Source organism: Anopheles cruzii, chromosome 2 (assembly GCF_943734635.1).
Source record: "Anopheles cruzii chromosome 2, idAnoCruzAS_RS32_06, whole genome shotgun sequence".
Lineage (NCBI taxonomy): Eukaryota > Metazoa > Arthropoda > Insecta > Diptera > Culicidae > Anopheles > Anopheles cruzii.
In genome coordinates, this window is record NC_069144.1 from 17,983,115 (window position 1) to 18,005,871 (window position 22,757).

The following is a 22,757-nucleotide window of genomic DNA, read 5'->3' on the forward strand; positions in this document are numbered from 1 at the left end:
GATTCTCCATTGGATGTGTATATTCAGTGCATAAATACTAATTTTCGCATTACGGTGCGTAACAACTGCAATATTAATTTGGAGCTAGGTTCGCCCTCTCACTATCCAAGGAAAGAAGTGAAACCATAGTTCACGCGGCTTACGAGTAATCTTACGAAGAAGCGTAAGTGCATAATTGTCAATTTTCATACGGATTCAAAGGCTCCGGTGCTTCCATTCGGGCTAAAGAGCGAGTATCATGTGCCGGATCACACGAATCCCATTCCAGCAGGCAGACGTCGGTGAGCAGGGCCGGTTAATCATACAGTTTCTTGATTATGTATGCGCATCGTAATCGTGCCGCCTACCTGACGAACACGGAGTAATGAGCCACTTCTGCTCGACTGCGCAATTCGTTCGTGGCAAGCATCTGGCGAAAAACCAACCTCTAGCTCTGACAACGACCGAATCGAAGTGCACATTCCACAGCTCCCGCGTACAGTGGATGCGGAACCGGGCGATTTCGGAACTCCCGTAAATTACGTTCAACTTTCGGCGCTACCTGCCCGACATCACCCGACACTGACCGGACCAGGCCAGCCAGGCGAACTCGTCCGTGGCAGTTATGCTTTTGCCACGGCATCGGCAGCACCGGCGTGAGATCGCCGAATTTTCTATCGCAAAATGCAATTTTATCGTCCGGCACCGTGTGTAACGTGTGGCATATTGGCACTTCCGGTGCACGGTGCCAAAGAGGAGTCGTCGCTGCGATTTACATATTCACAGCACACAGCCATCGTCTTCCGCATCGGGTTGCCATCGAGCAAATGATGATTGTAACTCGATCAGCGGTGCTCGGGAACGTTTGATTGAATGTGTAAATATTGTAGCCGGAGCGGAGCGGTCGGGGCAATCGAAACTTTTCGAGCGCCCGAACGGAATCTGCTTTACATTTCCATCGTGTGACAATCCCGAGCCCGCGGAGGCACCCGGCGACGGCGACGAAGGCTGCATTGGCTGCATTATTCTCAGCTCAAATCTCCTTTCGGAGTTTAAATCCCTCATACAAATAGACCAACCGCTTTGGTTTTGCATACGCAGCCGAGCATCGCGGTGGATTATTCAACTAAGTTTTTTTTTATCGAATTTGGCATAAAGATCTCTAACGGAGCAGAAATGATAATAGTGAGAAATTGGAAATTCTCAGAAATAAAATTTGAAACCTTGAGCAGAACTAACAGAACAAATTTAGTTCGAGTAAAATTGACTCTAAGTTTTAGATGTAAGCATAAACAATATAAAGTTACAAACTATACATAGAACATAAACAGAATCATTAAAGAATTTAAATTTGAAGATAAGAGAATAGAAAACATAGAAAATGAAATCAAGCAATTTGATAAACAATCACCGAAGAAACGGTTAAATTTCAAAATCAATTGGTACCACCACAGGATGCGACTACGAATCGGGTCATAAGTATGCGTCGAACGGGCGTCAAAGTTGACACTCTCACTTTGTTACGCCGGTGATCAGTTACAGCTCCGAAAGCAGCACGGCCTCGTGGTGAGCCTCGTGTGGTGCGTGTGATGTTGGTTTTGTCTACCAACCTCGTTTTCCGTACTTACACTCCATTCCTATTCACTTCCTGTGCGCCTCCAGCAAAGGTATCGCGGCCAGACCAGGAAAAGGTGCGAACTGCCAGCACGGCAGCAAGCTGTTTGCCAAATCAACACGACCAACATGAGCGATCGGTCCCCGGGGGGGGCGGAACGGGAGCCCGTGCGCGCAGTACCGCGATGCTAAGGACCCACGAGCCCGGTGCGTGAGGACTCCTTGGGTGTCTCCACGGTGGTTTCGCCACTTCGCGCCCCATTTCGCGCCCTGTTTACCCTCGTCCAAACCTGTCGTCGTGTGGTGTCGAATTGAAAACGATGACACCGTTCACCTCTCTGGGCCACGGTTCCCGAGTGAAATGTAGCGCAAGTTCCCCGCGCAAGTCAGATGATCGTACCATCAACGGAAGCAAATGTTGATTATTGTCACTGTGGGCTGCATGTGGTTCCTTTCCTTTCTTCTTTTTTTGTTATGCTCCCTCGTTTACATATTGTTTCATTGTTTGTTGTTGATACGCAGCCAAAACGGTATGCTCGCCCGTACGGTGTGAATTAACAATGATGTTTATTCATGCCGCCTCGTTTGTGCTGGTCGCCGGACGCCGAAAAAGGGAAATCTCTGAGAATGCCACAATGGTTCGCCAAGAGAGTGACAGTTTCCTGGCACGACACCGCACGGCACCGGCCTGTTTTCCTTACAATGATTTATGTAGCACCTCTCTCTCTCTCTCTCGGAAAACCGTCGACCGTCGTCTGCCGGGACTCCCACGTGACGTGTCGTGACATGATGGAAATCATAAAGTTGCCGGTGGTTGCCGGCCTTGCTTCCGGAAGCACCGCAAGGACGCCCGACAAGGACCGGTGCGCTGCAATGTTTTGTACCAACTAATGGCAATATTAAAATTATAAATTCAGCATCCGTCACGTGACGGGTGTAAATCAAAGAGCCAAGCGGCCAAATCGATTGCAACTCGATTTATGCTCTATCTTCCGAAATCATAGTGCTAAGATCATTTTCGGTCTCCTCTAAAGCCCGAAAAGCCTGTCAATCGGCGGCGCGATGCCATTAAGAAAGGTGGCACCCAGCCAAGGTCCTGCCGCATCGGTGTCAGATTGAATTATGTTTCAATTATTTGGTGGCCTCGTTTGCTTCGTGGTGTCAAATTATGGCGAGCGTTCAAATAAAACCCCACCATGGCCGCGGTGCCAAAAATGGGGTTTCATGCTTTTTTGTGCCCTGCTTTTATGCTACGAGAACAAAGAGATAGATAGAGAGAGAGTGAGAACGAATAGACATGCAGCTTAAAATCATAAACGACCCCAAATGCAAATAAAAACAATGCAAGCTCCGTCGCCGTACACGGTTATGCAATTTGTGCAATGTTGCAAATTTCAAGCGCAAGTATCGACACTCAAACATAAAAATCCTCGCTCTCACGCTCGCGTTCTAATGGCTTTTTGACGGGCAGGTATTTGCATAGTATTCGGAAAAAACTACGGGAGCTACAAAATGGAGTTGCACAAAATGTGCCACGATTGGCATAATAAAACAGAGCGCTCGCTCTCATTATGCGATGCAACAGAACGCTGAAGCCATCAAAACATGGCTTTTGAAATTATTTGTGTACCGAGCTGTGGCGATCAGTACTCTGAATACACGTTATGCTCATTAGTGCGGCTCATTGGTTTGTGATAAGGTTAGCTAATTGAGATTGGTTTGATTCCGAAACCAACAAATGCCTGCGGATAAGCCTTTGCGTACTGGCGTACGGCCTATGCTTTGCGCTGGTGAGTTTCATTAGGCCGGAGAATGGGCCGGATTGCCGGTCGGCCGCGTTGAAAGCGAACGACCCACGCCTACACTTTGTACCACAAATTGTTTAATGGCAGTCAAAGAGCGGTATGGTTGCTGGCTTTTGATAGCATAACTCGGTGCTCGGTGAATTCATCACAAACGGCAGCGCCCACAAAAGCAATCGGCAGGCGACGAACATTAAAGAAAGTGGCCTAAAAGCAAAAGCGCCTACTACGAGTGGCACGTACCCTCTGGGGTACCCAACAACACGGTTCGCTTTCATGTTCGCGCGACCATTTCGGTGCCGGCAGGCACTTTTACACCCGCCCCGAAAGCCTTCCCAAACAGCCCCCCTCAGAGGTCGGGTCAAGTGGGTCCTGGGACCGTGAAGTGTAAAAACCGTCACCAGGACGCTCGGAACACCTAAAATGGGAACCGGAAGTTTACCGACGTGTGAAGGATTAGCTCACAACGCGCTGGAGCGGCACCGATTGTTTACTTCTTGGTTTAAACTTCGTAAAAGCGCCTCGAAACTTTGCACCGACGCCCGTGGCGGTGGCCAGAACGGTTCTTCGAGTGAGTTTATATCCTTTAAATTTAAACCGAAAGGATTTGCAGCGGATTTGGAATCGAGACACACTTGCAGTGCACTAAACCGGCACACGGCACACGGCACGTGTTGCACGCGAAACGGGTGTACCAGTGTGGTGGAAGCGCAGCAAAGCCGTGAAGCGAAAATCCCGAAATGCATAGTAACGAGCAGCAGTTCGGGAATCGGTTTCAGTTTCGCATAGGATTATGCTTTTGTGGCATTCGGTGCGGTCATAAGTTCGTTGGCGGCTGTATCAGCGAAAGGAAGAGAGTGCGAGTAAAAGTGGCATTACTATGTGGTTACAAATTTAAAAAATTGTAAATTTAAATTATAAATATAAATATAAGTTGTAATAAATTAAAACAGCTTCAAAAGAGAAAAAATCAATTTAATACATAAAACAAATATGATACCTATGGGGAATAAACAATTTAAGATCAAGGATCACACAGAGATCCTAGAGGACAGTCGAACAATATGCCGTTTGAAAACGATTAACAAGTTTAATGATAATTAGTTTGACAAATAATTTGAAAAACTGTTCTAAAGTTCAAACGTTTCGACCTCTCACCAAAAACGTTACCGGATGTGATTGAGTTGAGTTAAAACGTGCAAAATAGTTCTTAAAATGGTGTCCAATCCATGGTGCCCGAACAAACCTGTGGGCCAACCCAATCGGGCAAGATTGTTCTCAAGAAGGTAGCGCTTCTTGTGTGCCGTCACGCCGGGGCAGGTAAAATATATATATTCCATCGTCGAGATGTTGCAAACGCAGTGCAAGATTAACGACCTATTGTTAGAACGTCTTGGCCGAAATGCCGCCGCTGCTGCGCGTGCACCGCGTGCACCGGGGCAGCCGAAATAAATTACCTACCCCCAACTGGGAGCATCTCCTTCGTGGTCTCTGTTCTGGACGCAGCAAATGGACGTTTCGCTGTTGCTGCTCGTTAGTCGGGCAGAGCTTCAACGCAGAACCCGGCGGACTGGCAGAGACTCGCGTGCGCGCATTTACGCGATTAAAATTGATCAATGTGCAGAGGCGCGATGTAGCGATAAAGCACATGCTCCCGCGGGAGCCACCGAGGAGCCACGGAGGCTCAAGTTCTGACGTTTTCCCCAGCACGTTATCGTCGTTATCTCCGCGTTACGCCCCTATGGATGCTTTTGTCTTGGTATGGCGCTTTGATGTAGCAACTCAATCAGATCCGAACCGGAGCGCTTTACAATCTCCGGGCCCAAGATCTACGATAGCCGAGCCGTTTGCTGCAATGCGCGTCTATTTCCGATGCACCGGTGGAAGTGGAGCGCCCGCTTCGAACGGGAATTTCATAACATCCCGCAGCCCCATCACCACCACCAGCAACAACAACAATCGACATGTTCCGTTTGCGATGCTGTTTCATAATTTTAAAAGGTTTTCCAGCCAGCGTTCCGAACGATCGAACGGTCTCGCGGTCGAGGTCGTGGGGTCGTTCCCTTCGCGAAGATGTAATCAGGTGCAGGTTTCGCATTCTCGGCGTCCGCGGTTCGCCCACTTCACCGACCGGAGGATTCCACCGACGGCCGGTACAATTCGATGCGCAATCCGCGCGGCTGGCATAACGGCACGTCCGCCGCGAGGCCACGCGGAACAGTGAACACTCGTCGCGTAGGTAGATCGTAACAATCTTTGATCCTCCTTAATCGTACCGGAACGTGTCACTAGGAAAGTCGCTGGTACGAATTTAATGAACATACGTTAAATTGTGTGTGCTCAATTGGAAGAATATAACATATGGATCAATGAGTCCAACGGATCTATTGGTAAAGACCTTTTCTTTTTGTTATTTATGTAGAACGATTTCAGGATCATCTTCTAATCCGATTCACCTGGACATCTTTCTGGGATCGCTGCGTACCAAACCAGAAGACAATAAATGTTTGTTTTAACACGGTTCGCAGATCAAGTTAAGCAATTCTTTCACTGATTCTTCTTTCAAAAAACAAAAGACCCTTTGACGATTTTAATGATTTTATTGACCCTTTGACCTTTGAGCTCTCGCTTAAGGAGGACTCTTTTGCTTTCTTCTTGAAGATCCAATTTCTGCTCATTATATGCATTTTAAGGCATGACCTTGGGCATGGGGGGAAAAATAGGACATGCTTTAAAAATAAACTGAAACTAAAAATGAAGTATGTTCTAAACCACGGTCTAGGCCAGTCTGATATGTTTTCCCGTTTGATTTGCTGTTTTCTTTCTAAAGTCAAGCCTAATGCACTACCATTTTTCCCAATTTCCCATTTTTGACCAGCTGCACTTCCCACAGTGGTGGCCACATTCGCCACGCAGCATTGTAACTGTTCTCGGCATCAAGCATCGGCATTCCGGAGGGCAACCCGCAATAGATTAACGTAACGTAAGCGAAGCATTGGTTAGAGATCGGGAGGCACTGGCGTAGAAATCTCGACCGTGGTTCGGTTCGAATCTTGCCGAACACTTTAGTCGTTTGTAGTTGCAATTTCTGGTTTGGCAGCAACTTTAGACGGACGGCTACCAAAGTGCATCAATCGATTGATGAATGCACCCCCTGATGAGTGTTATCATTGCTGATTGTGCGAACCGTTTGGGTAGCAGTAAACTGAAGCAAAGTAGGGGCAGACAACTTTTTGCTGAACCCTTCCCTGCGTACCAGTAGCGTACCGGGCGAATTGAGGATTGGTCTGATATAAATGCAGTTTTTAAAGTACAGAAAACCAGGGGCATCGTTCCCAGTCGCTCAGGGAGAGCATATGGAGCGGTTACAAGACAGAAAATCGGTTGCTACCATGCGGACGTACTTGCCCTTGACAGTCCTTTTCGCACGTCTCATGTCTACCCCAAGCCGCGAGCGTTCCCCTCCAATCAAGAGAATGAGAGAAAGATTTTAATTGACTCGACCTGATAGGGCACACACTTTCGGGACACTCGAACCGTCCTTTCGAGTGGTCTTCCACTGTTGGGACCTAACTCTTTGATCTGTAGACGAGCAAAGTGACACCAGAAGACACGCTGCACACGATCCTGACATCAGATGGCAGTTCCGAAGGGCATCCCGCTCTATCTCTTGATTAAATGGCGTAATTTACTCTTCCGCAGGCTTTTCATTCCGGGAGTTCGGTTTTACAGTTTGCCAAGAATTAAACCGGTCACCGTCGAGGCCAGAAACGTCCCGTGGTTCGAATTAGGACCATAAACCACGTCGTTGGGTCGCCAACTCGCCGACGCCAAGGCTCTCCGATTAGGCGGAGGATCGTTTATCATCCAGCCGAGGGTTCGCTAGAGTGCGCTACTTACCGGCCCCGCGGCGAACCACATCCGGACCACCACGTTTCCTGGGCGGCCTGTCGCCTCCGCCTCGGCCTGCTAATGGAAAGAAATATGGAAATCCTTCAAGAATGGATGGATGGTTCGAGGTGTGCGTCCTGCCCACTCCAAGCCCGGCAATCAGCCGGGCAGCCAGACGTGGGCGCACCGTCCGATGAAGATCTCACCCGTCACGCGGAGGACGCGAGGATTATCCAAGAGCCCCAATTAGCCCGCGTGCGCGCTTCCATTCCGATTCCGGATGGGGACTGTGAAAGAAATGGGCATTACAAGGTCAACAAGAAGGAACCATTATCACCATCATCATCATCATCATCATCAGTGGTGGCGGCGATGGTGATGGCGCCTGCATCGGGTGCTACGTGCTACCCAATTGTTTGTGTACTTCCCGGTTTGGTAGTCGCCGTCGCCATAATGCGATCTGCGCCTCCAGAAGGATGCACTCTGTCCGCCGAAGGGCTTTACGAAACATTATTTTGCCATTTGTCCGGGCAAGGGCACCCATGGGCCTCGAGGCCGTACCTCTTGTTAGCCTTTTGGAGCCGCCATGATTGATGGCCGACGCAGTGCAATCTTGTGCAACCCACACGATGTGCGTGGTGGTGCGGGTCGACTCTTAATGACAAAGTTGTGACAGGCTCTTTGGTCGTTAAACGAACGATCGTCGCCAGAAGTCGCCAGATCGGATCGATTAATGAGTGGCAGTACAACAACTGCAGCCAGGACTGGACTGCAGAGACTTGGGCAATAAAACGCTGCTGGAAGCGCCCTGGCCATGGCCCTTGTGGTTCAACGAACCGATCCCCGAGGGAACCGAGTTCGTTGCGGAGGCCTTCCGCCTGACACCCAAACCGAAGTCCGAAGAAGCGTGCGTCGAAACCTCATCGGGGCAATTATGAAAATTGTAATTAATCAATTTGTCAGTCGGACGAGAGAGACGCAAACTCATCCGCGGTCGCGGTCGGAGCCGGAAGCGTCGCGGATGCGTTAAAGTGTTTTAATTGCCCGACTAATTGGGCGGAACGCACACAGCGCAGCCCGAGTACAGGCCACAATCGAGGACTTAGATTCGTCGTCCATTGGGCCATGGGAACGCAGAGGCTCCGGGGCCGATGAACGGCCGGGACGATTTGCGTTGTCCGAAGCACATGTGCTCGTTCTTTTTCGGTGCGAAAACATTATGCAGCCTAGGAGTAATTAATATTCATCAGTGAGGACCGAACAGTCCGCATATGCCAGCCTCTGGATGACAACTTCTCTGTCCTGTTTTTTGGGGTGCAAACAGTTTAGGACAGTCGACTTCAATGGGCGCTCCTGTCATCGCCACTTACAGCCGTGTGATCAATGGGTGTTTCAAAGAATGGAGCCAAGCAGGACAGAGTCGAGGGTTTAGTAAAATGATGAATAGCATCCAATTGGTGTCGGTTTTTGGATCACTGTGGCTTCCAGCCCAGTTTGGAGTAAGTCCGCCAATAATAACAGCACACCATACAAAAAAAGTTGGACAAATTGTTTCGATTGCATACTTTACGGCGTTATTTTTGTCGATATCACTTTTTATTAAATTGATAATTCTTGTCACAAGTTCTAGCACAGGTAGCCTATCTATTGTTTGATATGTTCTTCTTCTGTTACATTCACTGCCCCAAAGGGCTTCCTCATAGGCCCCATTCCCCGAATAATTTCATACAAAACGAAGCCGTTACACGAATCCGATCCGCCCATCGTTTAGGCACCTAATTGCCCAGTTCTGCTGCTTCGTCGGCATCGGCTTCTTGACGCGCACTCCGAACGGACGGTGGCGCACCAAATTAGAATATGGCTTCCATATGCTCCGCCAGCTACGTCAGAACCGAATGGGATGGAGAACCCAGCAGACGCTACATGTCATGTCCCGACCAAATTTAACATTCTCCTCTCCCGAGCCGCCGGCTGCAGCGATGCGCTTCTTAAATTAGTCACTGCCACTGCAGCACCCCAACTGCGGCCTGGCGAAGGCCACAGGCTTCCAATTATCGTGTTCGATCGGATCGGCGATCGGGTGCGAAGCGGCTCCCTCCGGCGCGCAAAGCGCCCCGCGGCGTGAGGAGCAAATGCGTTTAACATAAATCTCTGTCCCGTCCGCGTGACACTTCCCGGGAACGGGAAGCCTCAGAGCCGCAGAGTGCGCCAGTCGTCCAGCGAGACCGGCGAGAGGATTAAAAATCGATATCCAAACGGTCCGTCCGTCCGCTGCTGCTGCGTGGCAGATAGCAACCGGTAGCGCCCCGGTTTGGAACGAGACCAGTCAAGGCGCACCAGAAGATCTCTCGCACCGAAACAATGTACCATTTTTGGCAGCGGCCGCCACCATACATGCTGCAGACGCCGTGAAGTGATGCGCAGAGACGACGATACTCGGGGTTCTTGGTTACTGCCGGCCCCAAACCGGTGCACGGGACTGTTGGGAAGATGGGAGGGAGTTCACGGGAGTTTGCGGGAGGAGCATTACTCGTTGACTCGGCTTGTTCGGTAGGTCTCCCGGTTCTGTCCCGGCGGCATTGGTCACGAGAACTTGTTGTTACGAGCGCCGAAAATGGAGAACGAATGTAGAGGCGATAAAATGAAGGTACCTTTTTCTTACGCCTTCCCACAGCACACTTAACAGGCATCCAGGAAGGTAAGAACTGTGTTGAGAAGTTGAAGCGGACCTAAAGTCGTGGATTCTGTTTGACTGTTTTATAAAGTACTTCATACTTCAAGTATTTTTTGGGTCCTCATTATCGTACCTTACTTAGAGCGAGTGGATCTTCAACTTACAGTAAGTTTAAATTTTTGAATTATATTTCTGTAGAAGATGCCAGCTACCGTGGGCCATCGTCGGCAAAAAAGGTAGAAAAAAACGAAACCTAATTGGTGCCGCACAGTACTTTTGGAGTCCATTAGGCCGCCCAACTAAACTTGAGCCCATCTTTTGTACCACGCGGCGCCAACTGATTAGGGTAGCCCACGGCGACGACATGGAACAATTCGCGGACGATAATTTATTCCACTTTCGTAAGGTAAAGACATCACTTCCACTTCAACGGTCGGCCGACAGCACCAATTACTACACGGGTCGGCCACCGCTGGGACTCCATTCGCTGGTCGAAATTGCGAATGAAGCTGTAGTAGCTCGGCGATTGCACTCACCTTCAGGACCGGTACCATATCGGTGCCGCAGTCTGTTTGGGGCGACCAACAGAACCACAGAAGGATCGGCTCACTAAATTCAAACCCGGCAGACGGGCGGTGTCGCTTAGCGTTGGATCTCCGGAGATCCGGGCTCGCTTTGTTCGCTTCCACGGTGTAACGCGTCCTCCAATGTCTTTAGCCTTCGGCACGCTTCAAAAACCCCGAGCGGCCATCTCGTGGCTCGGTCGCATCCTTTCGCTTTTGTCGGTCCGCACCGGACATGTAACTTCTCTCCGTAATCCTCTCGCCCCGTGTTACTCCCGCGAAAGGTAGGATTTGAATCGCCTTCACCAGCGTCACTTCCCGTCTGGCCGACGAACGTACGTACACCTCGCTCTGTCGAATGCACCGGAGTAAAAGCTAATGATTAATGGCACCGGGACCGACACCGACCCGACGGCCGGCCCTTTGCTAAGTTAAGTGGAATTTCATTTTGTGGCTCGTTATTTTTGTGTTATCGTTTGTGGCACCATTTCCTTGTTTCCACTATCTTCCCGTGGTGGTGGTGCAATTTTTTCGTTCGATCGGGATATGTTGGTCCCTTGTCCCTTTGGTTCGCCAAAAAATAAGTTCGCCGGAAGGTGAACAAGGTGGAGTGAAAAACACGGCAACCCAGGATTACAAACGGATGCATATTCAATCGGGGCCGCAGGACCCTTCGGTTATCCCTCCGGGAGGTTTTTACGGGTGCGCTTCGGTTCGATAAACCCCGTGGCGCAGGACGTTTAAACTGCCATTATGGGTAGGGAAAGGGGGCGAACATGGGGCAGGTTCCAGTCAAGAAAGTGGTCCACGTTTCGGAAGTATCATTACACCATTAGGCGGTCGGGCCGGGCGCGTAAGGGTTTAAGCGTTTAAAAATGAAATTTCAATACTCTTTGGGGCCAAAGTTTCGCCCGGTCCACGTAGTGCGGCAGTTCATTAACTGCGCAGTGTCTTATCCCTTGCGCCGGTAAGACGTTTAACAGGGGCAGGGAAAATTAAATGAAAATCACTGTTTTTAAAACTCTAAAGGGATATCAATTAAAATCGCGCTCCGGGCAGATTCGAGCAGTTCGAGCAGCGCCTATTGTATTCATTTCTTCTGTCTACTGATCTGAACATACGGAAATGCATTTTGAAAAATAGTTTTAAAATGCTATGCCTTCCATAACTTTCCATTAACAGCAACTGTCAACTCTTAAAAGCATCTCAAACATGCTTAAGTTCCTCCGAAAAAAACTTACACAAAAGTTTCTCAGTTTTTCCATTGGCCATCGGATGCGGTGTTTCTGAAGGAAAACTTTCTTTGCAGCTCACATGTCTTTTCACATGTCAAGTAAATTTGATTATTTCTAAATGGCTCTAAGAGGAAGACAAGTTGGGCGATGATTGAAACTAAGTGTTTCATAAAGCGATTATCACCAAGCGATTATTACCTTTCTCACGTGTTGCACAACTTCCCGAGTGATAAGAAATGGAGATCAATATTGGGAAAAAAAATTGCCAGAGTTTTTGCCAATAACGACCAAGACTTCTATAAGAGAGGCATTATTATGAAGCTACCTTTAAAATGGCACCAAATTATAGACCAAAAAGGGTCCACATTTGACCCAAATCGGATCATCTTAAATAAAGTTTTGAAATTCACGTAAAAACCATGGATTTTCTTTTCCCCATCGTTATATTTACCCAGTTTCAGCTGATTGCAAATTTGTCGGACGATTCGCTGTGCGAATCTTGCTGGCTCCAAAGGGTTCATGCAACATGATGGAGAGCTCACGCACGCCTCGCCGTGAGAGTCTCGGATGAACTCGCCACTGCGTTTATGCGCTTATGCTCGGCAGCATAACGGACTCAACATTCATTGGTCTTTCGTACGTCGTCCGGTGCGGTCGCGATCGTCGGTGTGCTGTGCGCTGCCAGAGAATCGCAGATCATTCGTTGAAGGCGCTCCGAAGCCGCCAGTGTGAAGTGTGTGTAACCCGATTATTCGCCAACCGCCTCGAACGGTGGTGAAATATTCATAAAACACCCAGACGCCCACACCCCGTCGCGTATCCGTTCGAGGAGAAGAATTGCGTACGGTATTGGGAGTGATTTATGTTCGCGCTTCGTTCGCCGAAGGTGCGCCAATCGCGTATATCCTTTCGCGCGTGTGGTGCGTGCTCGAGTGTAGCTGCGGCTGTGTATTGATTGTCTACAACAGTTTCCGACACAATTGTTTCCGGTGCCGGTGGAGGGAAACGGCACCTAGCCAGCAGTGTTTGCGAGAGTGTGTTTTTGAGTTTGTGAGTGCCGCCGCGAAAAAAAAACCCGAAGTGCAAGATTAAGATTCCTGAACCATCCCCGGAAGGAAGGGACCCACAACTGCACCGAGCGGCACCGGTACCGGTGGATTGTTTTGCCTTAAAGTGAGTGCACGGTCGGCGGCCGAGGATGTTAACGTTCGTTAACGGTCGAAATCCTTTAAATAAATAAATCCGCTTCTCTCTGGACCGAGAAGAGGAGACCACGAAAATCAGGACGCATTCCAGAGGATTACAGAACGACAACGACCGCGACGACGACGACGACGACGACGAGGACGAGTGTTGATTGCGCCGGTGCCGTTGAGTGGACGTTTCGGAATGTTTCCCTTCATTTTTTTTTGCTTCTTTGGTTTGACTTCATCAACTCCAGCTCTTCCATAGCGCTTTGGCCCTTCTGGCCCCGCCACGGATCGCACCCGTTTAGAGGTAAACACTTTTCGAGTCGATCCACTTCGCGCGGCGGGGGCCTCCGGGCGAGAATCGGGCGGATTTATGTTTGGAAGTCCCCGTTCGCTCAACACTTTCGACTGCACCTCACAGTGCGTTCCAAAGGTGATGCAGCGATCCGAACTCGGGCCAATGTTTACCCATCCCGGGGCTTCTAGGGGCGACCTGGGGCTACCTAGAAATTGTTTTCATTTCACCGCACGGCACGGCGCGGCGTGAGTGGAGAATAAAAAGTGCCAGAACCACCATCAATGTTGATAAACACCTTCAGCGCTGAGCCCTCGCAATGCAGCATCCAGCACCGTAGGTTGTGGGCGCTGCTGCTGCTGTGGCCGTTGATGATGGGCCAGATAATGGGTTGTACTTCGGAACCCACACGGCCAAACCGCCGATGGTGGGCGAAGACGAACGCCCAACGGAAAGCTATATGGCTTCGCCTTGAAGAGCCCAGCACAACCAAACGGTGGGGCTCTAGCGTAGCTCGGAGAGCAAACGGTCCTAACGGTGGTTACTGAATTATTTAATGGTGATACTGGACCATGATTACCAATTTAGAACCACATTCGAGCAGTTTCGAGTAGTTATGTTTCTAGCTCACATCACACTAAATGTTTTCGTTGTTCGATGTCTATGAAATTTATTGGACTTGTGATCCATTAAACAGAAAGAGCATAAATTATGTAAGGAAAGCATGTGTCACAGAATTGACAGATCTTTTTTGGTGAAGGCACAACCCCGCCGAGCCCGTGTTTGCATCGGATTAATGTAATTAATTGGCCCATTGGGTTGTTTGTTTAGCTAACGACTCAATGAGCATTTAATTTCATGCGAGCTGCATTCTTAGCCAGCAGAGACGAGCCCGAACCGCGCTCGGCTGGGCTGCATTCGAACGCCCGCCCATCGCTCGCCTGTGGTCTCGGACCTCGGAGTGGCCGGCCCAGACTTTTTTTATGATCCTCCCATAAGTTATTCCACCTCCATTAGCGATGATTATTCAAAAGGCCCGTTTCCTGCGAGATGATCTGACTTTAGTTACCCTTTTTTAATTGCTTCTCAACTAACTTGCGCCGCGTGTTTTACCCTTATTTTTCTCTGGTTCCTTTCGTTCTTTCTGGCGTCTTTTCGGCTTCGTTCTCGCTCGCGCGCTCCTTCGGTCCGTTTCACCAGCCAACCAAAAGCCTATAATTAATTCGGCAAACCCTTGATGCGCGCGTCGCTGCCCGGTGCCGCTGCGGAATGCCACTCGGAACCGGCGCGCTCCGAGTCCTTTTTTCACCTTTTTGTAGAGCTGCCTTCTTATGCTGCTCTTCATTTTAGGGCCCGTTGGCGGGGCAACTTGTTGATGAATGTGGATTACGGACTCGCAGCCTTCGGGGAGCGTTCCGAAGGCGCGATGATGACCTCTCGCGGGCTGTTCCTCTGGCCTCCGGGACGGCGGATTCTTGTGCTTGACCTCGACGCTCTCGAGTGGCAGTGCAATCCCCAAGCGAAGAGCCTCACTTTCGTTCTCGCTTCGCGGGCCTAAAGCGGCCGTCCGCTGGTGCTTCCTTTTGCCCTCATCGCGGAAACACTTAAACGCATGAAACGGCAACCTCAAGGAGGGATGTTCTCGGTTGATTTTTTTGCCTCCGCATTTTTAAGTTGGTATGTAACGCGGTTAGCTCGAAGAATCACGGCGTGGGATCCGGTACACTCGGTGAGAATTACGAGCAAAAACATCAACAAAAAAAACCAAATGTTCGAGGAAGGAAACAACACAACAACGATGCGGTACGCAAAAGCCACCGAAAGCGATAGGAATGGGAAAAAATAATTTCTTTTATACGGCTCATTTGTGAGATTTGATATCCGGTCGTTTTCCAGCTTGTTCCAGTCTCTCTCTCTCTCTCTCTCTCTATTTCGTTCGCTTTACTGCTAATCTCCGAACGTGGACGCCGGAAACCCGAAAGATTGGCATCAGGACACGGGTACCTAGACCTCCCTTTGGGTGCCTTTTCGGTGCCGGCCCGCCAGATCCAAGATTAGAGCTCCGGTCTTAGTGTCACGACGGGGAGTCGGAGTTTAGATTGGATTTAATAAAAACCCCGTCTGAAGGAGGCCGTCGCATTCATTAGAGAATATAATTTGTGCTTCACCTTTGGGGGCCGTTGAAGCCGTCTGGCGAGAGGTGCTGACACCGACAAGAGGCAAGGATTAGTCCGACCGTACTTGCTTTGGGCTGGCCAATCGAAAGTCCTGCCGACCGGCGATCAATTTTCTTATTTTATGGTTGAGAAGAGCACAAACACGGCGTCCATTGTTGTTCGGACAGGTTATTGGGCCGTCTTCTTGATTGTTAACGAACTTAATTTGCCGAATTGTCGGTTAATTTCATCCCAGCCCCGGAACTTCAAATTCGAATCATGGCGCAAGCACATGGCTGAACTATTCTCGAGTCGAAAACTTTCGTTGTAATCGGCAAAGGCAACCGGCATCCGCTCCATGGTGCAGCTCACTCTCTGTAGCTCCTCAATATAACTTTGAATAGTTGGAAAGTATTTTCCAAAAGAAGTTTTCACTTCATTTAAGCACCAAACGGCCACTGCAGCAAGTCCATTTTTCAGGGTACAAGGATACGCGATGGGTGGACTTTCCGTTCGAAGAAGGAAGGAAAGGTTGGGCCCACACGGGGTTGCCTTACTTTTACAGGCCATTTCATTTTGCAAGGTCCGGCTGGCCGCTTTCTGCTTCGGCCGAAATGTTCCGTGACGGTGACCAGCTCAGCAAGGTGCACTGGTGGGTTTATTTTAGAACCGTAACAAACGGGAACCCAACGACACTACCCCCTAAATCACGATCATCATCGTTAAAATGGGAAAAGGCTTACTTCACGGTGGACCATCCGTGAAGTTTGTACTTAAAAATAAATTAAAACTGAAGAAAGAGCCCAAACAGGTCTGCTGTATCCTTGGCGAAACGGTACTACCACGTGGGTCGATAAGTACAAACGATGCCACATACTAGTATGTCGCAGAAATATCAGGAATTCGCTTCCTACTTGAGATATCTTCGTTTTATTTTATAGATTTTGTCTGCGTCTACTGGTCCTTAGACGGATGCACCAAGGTAAAAGCTACAAAGATTGGAAATCTCTGGAAATTGAGAAGAGTGCATATGAAAAATTGCAACGGTTTTCCAAATGATCTGTCGGACTCACCAATCCACGTGCTCAGTTCTCACGCAACCAAAGAGAAATGTTCAAAACCACACAGACAAAATTAAGTCACGCCTCTTCAGCAAAGTCAATGTCGCCCGTTTGGGAGAAGTTTGAAGGATCCCGAATCCCGTCGGCGGGTCCACGGCTTTTTTTTTCTTTTTTGTTCCGTTCCGTCGGTCGGTCGGTTGGTCGGTGTGATTTTTAATTCATTTTCGCTGCGGTCTTGGTTCCCGAGGTTTGTTATCAAATTAAAAACTTGTTCCCCCGGTCCGGCACGGGGCGACGGGCGCGCGGGGGATCTCTGGGAACGGGCGGCCATGTGATAGAATTAAGACGAAGCCGAAGCGAAACGGAAAACCTCCGAGACGGACGTTGTTTTCGTCACCGTCTTCGGGCTGGGCTCGTGGAAGCGTGGGAAGCCAACTCACGACCGCAGGAGTCCGCGAGAGCTCCGGCTCCGGGAAGCCCTGAAACACGAGCCGTAACCCGCTGGAAGGGTCCACCAACGAGCCGGCAAGTGAGGGGTGAACTTGGGTGATTAAAACCTTCACGACGGGTGGTGCCGGTTCTGGCTCCAACTTTAGCCAGACCAGGAACCCTGCTTGTGGCCCTGGGGCCCCGGTAACTCTAGGAGCCACCGCAGGCACAGCCTTCTGGTGAAGCCTCCCAGGGGTGGCGCATCGGATATCGGATCGCCCAGCGTGCGCCTCATTCATAATCGGGCGCACCCTGCGTGGCTGCCCGTGTCTGCGCTGCGGCTCGGTGCCGGAAATTTATTAATGTAACCAGCGGTGTAACCGGCGAGCCTTTTTCTGTGGTCGGATCCGGAGAAGAGCCTCAGAAGTGGATCAGGTGGCCCACGCAAGGCGTGCAACCCGATCCACAAAACACAAGAGAGAAAGCTTCCACGGAAAGTCCCACAGTAAAAGTGTAAATTTAATTCTTAGTCCGGCGCAACCAGCGACGGGTTATCAATTAATTTTGGTGTCCATTTCGCACGCGGTGTCCCTCACGAGGTTGCGAGTGGTGAATGGGAGTATAGAAACCCCCTCGAAACCCTGCCTAGAATATTGATTCAGCAAACACACCTCGGCCCCCGAGCCACGGCGCACGAAGGGAGTGCCAACCAGGTTGGGGATTTAATTAAAAGCGCTTCTCGGTAATCCGCGACGCCACCGGTCGCGAAATTTATGGACCAACCGCACACACACACACACGCGGACCGGGACGATTCGATTAATTAATTGATTCCCGGTGGCGGCCCGAGGCCCAGGAAATGAGAAATAAAACGTGCTTTGCATAAATTATCAATCAAATTCGCAGCCCGATGGATAGGATGAGGTGGCCACGCACAATCGGCGGTCCCCGGTCAGCCACCGATAGTGGCGTTTGCGCCCAAAAGTGCACCCCGGCACGGAGCATAAAATATGCGCTCGTTAATGGGTGAATTTACGTTTCCGTTTCGCCGCCCGTGCGGAGTGTGGCGTTCGATTTTATTTTCCACACACAGTGGTCAGTCGCAGTAAATCATCGCCGACAACGATGATGATCAGGCGAGACAGAGTGAGAGAGAGAATATATGACCCAAAGTTGGAAGGTTTATGGGGGCCGCGTGTCGAGTTATGTAGCAATCCTGATTAAGACATCGGCATTGCTGATATGAGTCACATCGGAGGTGGGTGAACGACCGTGAAGGTGAATGACAGCCATTGGGCTATAAAAATAAGCTATAAATTCTGGAGCCAGTATGCAGTGGGCAAAAATGCGTCACATTGCAGCATTATTCATCTACTGCCAGGATCTGAATATTTATTGTAAAACTTCCACAGGATGGAAGTGTGATAAAGGTCTTGATTGATTCGTTGAAATATTCTGCACCACGTTCCGGTTCGAAAGATTCCATTTATTGGTCCGATGAATACGTTTTGCACAGTAGCCTAATCGGCAGCTACTGGCTATTTTATTGCATACTTTCAGGCGCTATATCAAAGACCTATGCTCTCTTGCCGTTTTATTCAAACGATACTTTACGAAACATTTCGAGGCAAACGTGGCGAGGCAGTGTTGCGCAATGGACTGATGATCACCAGCCCATTGTATAATCGATCCTTGCGACACACACGCAACCGGAGGTCCATGAAAGGAACCGCTCAACGCCACTCTCTCGGTCGGTCGTGGCCGATCATTAGTGTCGGCGGTGGCTTACTATCAATTGACACCTTCGAAAGACAAATTTGAATAATGATCGTTTGATGAGCCCGCCCGAGGCGAACATAATCGTTCGTAGTGTGAGAGTGAGAGAGCAAGCACGGTAGCACCCGAGGATGTACCCCCCCGAGCAAGCCCGACTCAGCGTGCCTTACCAAATCGCTTCGGGAGACATTAGCCTCTGACCTCGCCGAGTGCCGGGAAACCACAGAACCACGACCCGCATGTAGGTGTCGAATGGTTGTGGGGTGTTGAAAATTGCACACTCCACGGCCCCATTTCAAACACTTCTGCCGGCTGGTGTCGGGGAGCAGGTAACCCGACCCCAGAAGCCCTATTCGCGGAGCGCTTCTCGACATTTCTGTCGACCAGCCCTACAAACCCGCAACGCGCGTGACACGTTTAAAGGCTCCGTTCGGCGCCGCGGGAACGGTTTCACAATCGGTTGACCAATTATGGGCTCAGGATCGCGATCGGGCTTCAGACAACACGCTCACTTCAATGCTCGCGCTAACGAATGTGTCAATCAAATGCATCAATAAGTCAAACATCGGAGGCTGCCGTGGGGCTGATGCTGTGTGCGACGACGGCGGCGGCGGCGGCGGTGATATAATAACGTTTATGCCCCGATTCCGAACCGGTTCTTCGATCGGGCCCGACCCGCCTGTCGATCCGTCATAAAAAGCTTCGCGTCGCCCCGGAGTGTGACATGTCGAGGCGCGATCATCGATTCCGGCCATCGGGACCGCGCTGCGCCTGTAAAAGGCAGCCTCACGAAAGGCCTCACGGACCCCTCCGAACCAAACAATGGAGCCCAATAGAATATCCAATAGAAGCCCTCCGGCGAAGCAGCTGCCGGCCGCGGTGCCGGCTGGTGGAACACTTTTCCGGATTGGATCCGTTGGTGCAGTGTGTTTGCCGGAGCGGAAAATGTTTAAACTCCCCCCGCACCACCCCGCACCCCGCCAGAAGTCCGTGGGCCGGGTTCAGTGTTTCCTTTTCCTACGTCAATTTCCTTCGAGAATTGAAAATGCATGAGCTTTCCATTCATTTTCCGGCCTCACGTTTTTTTGTGCCTCCTTTCTGCTGCCTTTTTGTATCCCCCGTCCCGGTGCATTATTGTCATTCTCGCTCCCGTGGCATAGCAGGATGTTCTCGTTCCCTCCGTTGACCTCCGTTCCGGTGTGACTGCAAGGAGCGGATGGTACAATGGCACAGGACTAGGAGGAGGAAAAGGAGCTGTCTCTGGCCGAGGTGGCCGGGAGACGCGGGAAATAAAACATTCAAACAACCTTAGCTAGACAACGTCGCCGGCATCCGGACACCTGAGTATCGGGGCCGGAGATTGCCATCGCGCGAATGCAACGGAAAGCGAAAGGCAAGCGACCTGTTTCCGGGCGGGCTATCTTCCGGCTCTTCTGGGGGGGGCACCGAGCAGCGGACAGAACAGGGCAGAAAATAGTTGAAAGTTACTGTAGCGTTATCGGTTATGAAGCCACGCCATTCTGCCATGAAGCTTCGGTTCGGTTAGTTTTTCATTTAAATTTTCCGCTTGTCGGTCGTTGGGAGCAATTTAGTTTAAGAGCCTTTCATGCAGCAGCACTCATCAAAACTAATGAACAGCCTATCAATCAAAATATACGCTACCCTAATGGTTCTACCCTAATGACACATAAGTAAGAAGAATTAATATGCTCTCGGAGGTTGCCGCTTTAGTAAATAAAAGAAACTCTTGAGCATAAAAAACGAAATGAAAATAAATATTACTATTCTTTTATTGTAGAGTAAATTGTAAATACGTAACATTCTTATGGTAAGAAATATGTTTGCATACTAATTTTGTATTTATTCAAACTATTAAAAGACAGTATTCTCTGTTCACGACACGACGCGAGCCAAATTGTCCCGTCTTGTGTAATGAAGCCCACATCCCAAACTGACCGACGATAAACTAGTAAGAAGATTTAATCGACGCCCATCAAAGCGACAGCCGAAGCTTTCATCATGAAACCCGCATCAATTTCTGATTGACCTTAAAACTTGCTTTCGCCCGAAACTATCTCCTGCCAGGATCTGTTCTATGTGCCGTACGATTAACGGTTGTCTGGTAATGCAAAATCATTCATGTGCGCTTACTGTTACGGGTCTCTGGTTTCTATATCCTCGAGCCTCACGCCAAATTCCCATCGCCAAAACCAGCCATTCAGCCTTCCTTGACCCCTGGTACCATGCTGAGAAGCAGCGCGCACATTTCAATACCTGTCTCCGAGAACCAAACATTATCAGCATCGGATTATCAGCAACGTAGTCTGGGCGTATTCTGCTACGTTTCAAATAACACGGTCCATCGGTGCCGAACATGAAGGCGAACGCGAAGAAATTCAAAACTCATCCCATGGCTCATTTGGTCGACTAATCCGATCACTTCCCAGTCACGGCGAACCCGTCCGATCGTTGCCCGAAAGGATTACCCGTGGCCCTATAATGGTCCACACTTTCTTCTCGGCCCCTATCTCGCCTCCGTCGGTCATCAGCGGCCGTGGGCGTGAAGTTACACCCTTCTGGGGCCCGTTTTTACCCGAGCAATTTGAATTGTAAATCTGCTTCCCGCCACGGGACCTGCAGATCTGCACACCACACAGTGATCTTGATGCCGACGACGCATGATGATCCGCGCCGCGCCTGATTGTGTGATGGGTTATCGGACACATCTTTCTGACGCTCCTTGTGGAGGATGATACAGGTTGCAGGACCCTGAATGCTACGGCCGAAAATGAACAAACTCTCACACTGGCCCGTCGATCTGCTGACATGCCGGGGTGCCGGGGACATAAATCTCCCGCGGGACCGGCGGTCGGGGGTAGATTAACTTTCCATGTTTTCATGGTTTCTCTACACACGGCCCCAACACAGCACAGGTCGTCGTGGACGATTGGGCCCAAAACAATTCCGCCTCTGACGACTACAGCTGCGGAGTTCGGGCTCCCAGAAAGACCCCGAAACACCCCGGACCTGAGGCAGCAACCTGAGAACCTCGGACCGCGAGGCGTTTCGTCGATAAATACCTTATTAGGGGGACGCTGCCCGGCGCTCTCGGTGGGCGGTGTGGTAGCCGGCCGGCCGGGTCCGAGAAATGAATGGAATACCGATTAGCCTGATCTGACATCTGGTCGGCAGCTCTGGTCCGGCCATTAGCTCACCAGCGGCCTCGGCCCGGGCCCCCGGTGGCCGCCTATCGGGTCGGCTATCGGGAACTGTCACCCGATAAGAGACCCCCGATCGCCCAGCTTTTTCGGTCGGACATGGACAAATCACGGGCGGCGCAACCCACACACAACCGGCGTTCCCCAGCCGGGAGATGAATGGACGAGAATTAAAGTTGGCTATCGAGCGGAAGCGACTTTCTACCGCCATTACTTTTGGTCTCCTTCGCTCGCTCGCTAGCTGGTCGTCCGACCCGAAGAAGCTATCTCCTAGAGGCGCCTTGTAAGGTGTGTGTGTGTGTGTGTGTATGGGAGTTTTCCAGGGTATAATTTAGGACCACCGATGCGGCAGCGCGAAGATAGAGTATCTTGAGCCCACCGTAATTCGTTTGTGCAGATTTTTTTTTGGCACCGCCACATTAACGTGTTTGTTCAGCGGTTAATGGGTTACTGTATCTTGTGGGCCGGTCTTGTTAGTAGTCCCTCGGCGGGGCGTCGAGATTTAAGGAGTTCGCGTCGTCCGTAATCCATCTTCTCGGCGGGCGGTTTTGAGGATTCAAAGCGACGACGACCGAGCCGCTCGAGAGCATCGCTAAGTTCTCCTTTCGCTGACAGCTCCTGGCGTTGACAAGGGTGCCATAATTCCGCGGTTCGCGTTTCGCCACAAATTAAGATGTTCTATACATCGAGAAGCCGTTAGCGTTAACGATTGTGTTCGCCGTGCGCTCCGCTGGTTGGGCCCATTTGTCATGTTGGTTCGTGTCGACGAACCTCAAAACACGGACCGGAAATCAGCTGCAGGAAAAATGGCTACGTCACCCGGGGAGCGGGCGGCCAATTCCAAATCCAATCCGGGACGCGAAAAGTAATTCTG